Here is a 5,213-nt window from a genome sequence, read left to right as displayed (position 1 = left end):
GGTAAGCCCTGTGGAGGACAAACAATTGAATTGCTTTCAACCTGCAATTGCGGGACACTTTCTTAGGGTATTCCAGTATATAGGTCCACTCTCTATCACTAAATGCCCGGGACAAATCTGTTTCCCACCGCAACCTGAGAGGAGCCAAGGAGATCTGTGTGTGTTCCCAGAGGCCCCGGTAAAGCCAACGAACCAGGAAACGTCCATGGCCCATTATGTGGAGGGAGCGCAGGAGGTGAAATGTTGAGGGTTCTACAGGTGTCGCCTGCCACTGTGCCCGAATATACCGAGAGATCGCCGCATGGAGCAGAAACTGGGTATCGGGTACCGCGTTCACCCTCACAAAGTCCACGTGGGGCATCAAACTGCCTTCCTGAAAAAAGGCTCCTATTGTCTCCACCCCCTGTTGCGTCCAATTCCGTAATCGCCCGGCACTCAGAATTCCCTGCCTCGTGGGGAGGCCACATAGCGGTATATTGGGAGAATATGGATTTTGGATTTTAGCATACTTACATGCCCTTGTCCAATAATGAAGCGCTATTTTCAGTAGGGCCGGGGGATCCGATGGCCTAGGGGCACCGGGGCACAACAACGACTGCAAGGTACCACGCGCTAGTTGGGTCGGGGTGTAGCCGATTTCAAACAGGTTTTTCCCGGCCAGCCAGTAGGCCAACCACTGCCTGCTGCGTCTAAGCCTTATACAAGTACTGGGACCTATGGTGCTCTGAACCTAATAAATGGCAATTCAATTATAAGCGAGGTCCTCAGTTAGCCCCCAGTCGAATGTACTTAAAAAAGACGCCTATAAGGCAAATACCAGCTGTAATCCAAGCCCACACTATTAAGACGAATAATCTATCGTCCGAGAATTAAATTATGCGCAAACGAAATCAGCACTACCCCAGTCTCCTTACCATGGGAATTGGTCTACATATATCAACTAGCGCTTGTTAACGCTGAAAAAAGGTAGCAACCATACTTCAAATCCCCCAGCATGAAGATTGAGAGATCACTAACGTGAGAATACAGTCACGTTCAAAAAATCAATGAAATAAAAATAGGACTACCCAAAAAGGCAACTCGTACCCTATTGGAATAGCCGGCACTTATTACCTACCACGACTTAACCTTAAACAAGTCCTAGGCGCTATAGTGCTCTGAACATAGTAAAATGTCGGTACTGCCTAAATGACATTTATCTTTGATGCAATCCCTTTATTATTCAGTTCTGCTGCTCGAAAAAACTTGCTGTCTGACATAAATAGTTTTCTCTGGGCTGAAAAAGGGATCAGGAGTGCATGGAAGAAATTGAGATGTGGAAAAAAAGCTGGGTGTATAGCCAGTCCTGACCTTGGGTTTAACAGCTGGGCTTTTCTCTTCAAGAACATTAGATCTCTTCTTCTTAAATCTTCCAGTTTTACGCCTTTTCTCTTAGTTATGTCTAATAGTGTACCGCAAGGGGGTGATGGGTTTCTTTTTAAATTTGGACATCCCAAATATTTAAAAAATAATAAACTGAAGGTGATACGGACGGCCTGTGAACTATGGTTCCAGATGAGGAAACTGCCCTAGAGGTCTTAATGACAGAATTGATTATGGATGTTTTCTATAAACAGGATGGGGATGTTCACTTCATGATTATCTCTATATACAGAATCATTCACAGAGGTTGAACTGTATAATACCTAAGTTCCGTGACTCCTCGTTTTACTTCACTTTTTTATTTGTGTTCTTCATATTCTTACTATTATTAATTTCACTTGTTTGGGATTTATTTTTTTCTCACATTTTTAGAAAGGCCAGTCTCTTACTTATGGTTTGATACAGCAATATTTAGTGGGGGTTGCTCGTGAAGGTTTAGACACTAAATGAATATTTATTTTGTGTCTTGGAGATTCAGAGATCGGTTCTCTCATGTTATTTTCATTTCTCCTGTTTACCCAGACAGTTAAGTCTGTTGTCGATGTTTAACAGTTGCATGAATGCGGCGCTCAACTTATGAGGTAGTTGGTCTATTTAGGTTTGGTCCGAGCGTAGATATTCAGTTTGTAAACGCGGGTGTTGATAATTGCTACCGGCAAGGGTCCGTGAGGTTGTACTTGAACACGAGTCTGAAATCGAGGTAGAGGTAAGCGGATGCGTTGCAGACAGATTGGAGGCTTTCATCTGTTTCACGTAGGAAAATGTTCAGAGGCAGTTTCACGACTGTTCTTTCTGTTATTCAACAGCTTGCAATCAGTATTCTGAAATATCGAGTGGTTCATTGAACGCAGTTAACTGAGTTCGGAACATGCACAAGGTGTGTTAAATTTTCACTTTAAAGTTCATAATCGCTTTTCATTTTGGTGAAGGTTGTACGAGTAAAGGGTATGTTTTCATTTTTAGTAGAAATGGAGTGCTGAAGACGTGAGTGAGTATTACCTGGTTATGGTAGTGATGTGGTGTATTGGGAATTAAGGCTTTGAAGTTGGTACTAAGTTAGTTCTTGTGGTCTATTCACATGGTGGCAGGAGGTGTCTTTCTTTTGTTCTTTTCATGTTCATTTGACTGGTATTTTTATTCAAAAATATGAGTCATGTATAAATATGTAATGACTATCTCATGATATTGAGTTTAATTTCTTTGATACTTATGCAAACAACTTACTTCTTTGTACAGCGAGTGCTGGATACATCATTCATGTACATTTTTTGGTATGTTTCAGATTGAATCCCCTGACGAAGGGCCAACAGACCGAAATGCATTGGGCAATGTTCAAATTATTGTAAAAATGTTTATCAATACGTTTTTGGTTCAGAATGAAAATTTGAATATCTGAACAATAAAAGAACTGTGTTCTAAATTCAAAATAACAGTGAATAACTGTGGTCAAAATTTGAGAATTGAATTGTCTCCAAATTATTATGTATATTGTGTACATTGAATGCAATCATAGTCGCATTAGCTAAGTGCACGGTGGTCAGGTCGATTAGGCTTGAAATAGGGTGTACATATCAGGCGTGTCAAAGCGGCACGTAACCCACTGTAGCACGCTTAGTTTTTAAGTTCAAATAAATAGCTTAATTTTAGATATATAGGGTTAAGTTAGGTGTGCTTCACTCACTGAACAGTGCAATTTATGGAAGAAGCACAGAGACGGGGGTCCTGATTAGCAGGATCCCAGTCAGACTAGTCAGAAAAGCATATTGACACCAGCAAACAGTGGGGGTGACCATAAAATCAGATCCTACTTTCCCCAAAAAGTCTATGGGGAAAATGTTAGTAAAAACTGGCCATGCAGCTTAATGAACATACCTTCAAACAGCAAAAAAACGGTCCACAAGCTGACCTGTCAGGCGAGCCTTTCAGACACTACCTGATTGCCCTATCGGCCATCTGACCCTGCAATGGAGTGTAAGTAACAGTGGCGTGTCCTTGTGTAATGTAACTGGTGCTTATGTGAAGCAATCTAATACCGTCTGGTCGAGTTTGCACTATATAAACTGCCAAAAAGTGGAGCAAAAACAAGTTCCAAGAACGGCTTCTGAAAAATATTTTTATACCGTGGATATCTGTGTGCCAGAATTTTTACGCTCACATTTTTCAAAAAGGCAGTCTGTACATAGTTATAAAACACTTCAAACCTTGGCAGAGGCCCCTATTTGTAAGGAGTGAGTTGAAGGTTTTACTAGATAAATTGTGCAATGAAGGAGTTATAGAACAACAGACTCGTCAGAATGAGTTTCTGCTATTGTAGTTACTAAACAAAGATCGGGGAAATCTGGCTCTGTGCTGACTTGAGATGTCTTAATAAAAACATAATCCACTACCCAAAATTCAGGAAATGTTGGCTGCTACTTGAGGTTCCAAGTCCTTTTCATTAATATATCTAAAGTCAGTATACCACCAAGTGAAACTGTCAAAAGAGTCAAAAGATTATACCACATTTGTAACACCTTTTCGTTCTTACATGTATGTGAGGTTACTGTTCGGTCTAACCTCCACTGCAAGCGTTTTTCAGAGGTTAATGGTTCTCATTTTTAAAGATGTGAAAGGTGTATAAAAATTTCAGGACAACATTTTAATACATGCAGAAACCATACAGGAGGATAATTCAATTCTAAACAATGTATTATCCATACTAAGGAAAAGAGGTATGACTGTTTCTAAACCAAAATGTAAGTTTTTACAACATGAAATTGAATATTTAGGGCATATGTTAACCTCTAATGCAATAAGACCAAATGAGTATTTAGTCAAAGCAATAAGAGAAGCGCCTAAGAGATGCACTCAAATTATTTATGGTGCTCAGTAAATATTATTCAAGTTTTATTTTAGGTTATACTGACAAAGTTGAACCAGGCGCGCCTTACTTGAGTCCAATACTGGTCACGCCGTGAGGGGAACGGCTGGTGATTCCTACTCCCGCAGTGGGCCTTTGAAGTTCCTTTGAATTTCCGTATTTTGCCAGCGCCGTGAGGGGAACGGCTTGCCTGCCAACAGTGACTACACTACCCAGGGGCGACCGCGACCACAAGGCGCACGGAGAGCGTCATCAACGGGCGCCAAAGCCCATAAACGCGAAGAGCACCTCCCGCTGCGCGGGACGCGCCTTACTTGAGTCCAATACTGGTCACGCCGTGAGGGGAACGGCTGGTGATTCCTACTCCCGCTGTGGGCCTTTGAAGTTCCTTTGAAGTTCCGTATTTTGCCAGCGCCAGCGCCGTGAGGGGAACGGCTTGCCTGCCAACAGTGACTACACTACCCAGGGATGACCGCGACCACGAGGCGCACGGAGAGCATCATCAACGGGCGCCAAAGCCCATAAACGCGAAGAGCGCCTCCCGCTGTGCGGGACGCGCCTTACTTGAGTCCAATACTGGTCACGCCGTGAGGGGAACGGCTGGTGATTCCTACTCCCGCTGTGGGCCTTTGAAGTTCCTTTAAAGTTCCGTATTTTGCCAGCGCCAGCGCCGTGAGGAGAACGGCTTGCCTGCCAACAGTGACTACACTACCCAGGGGCGACCGCGACCACGAGGCGCACGGAGAGCGTCATCAATGGGCGCCAAAGCCCATAAACGCGAAGAGCGCCTCCCGCTGTGCGGGCGCGCCTTACTTGAGTCCAATACTGGTCACGCCGTGAGGGGAACGGCTGGTGATTCCTACTCCCGCTGTGGGCCTTTGAAGTTCCTTTGAAGTTCCGTATTTTGCCAGCGCCAGCGCCGTGAGGGGCA

The 5,213-nt window shown here is 43.6% G+C and overlaps 1 long non-coding RNA gene across 1 annotated transcript; it reads left to right on the top strand.

Moving 5' to 3' along the window:
* Positions 1–2,009: 2,009 nt before the first annotated feature.
* Positions 2,010–2,745, top strand: LOC146863302 (uncharacterized). Its single transcript, XR_014978236.1, has 3 exons — positions 2,010–2,128; positions 2,229–2,299; positions 2,705–2,745. It is a non-coding gene; the product is annotated as an uncharacterized LOC146863302 (long non-coding RNA).
* The last annotated feature ends 2,468 nt before the right edge of the window (positions 2,746–5,213 follow it).

Source organism: Triturus cristatus, chromosome 2_2 (assembly GCF_964204655.1).
Source record: "Triturus cristatus chromosome 2_2, aTriCri1.1, whole genome shotgun sequence".
NCBI classification, from domain to species: Eukaryota; Metazoa; Chordata; class Amphibia; order Caudata; family Salamandridae; genus Triturus; species Triturus cristatus.
This window is presented reverse-complemented; position numbering and strand designations above follow the sequence as displayed.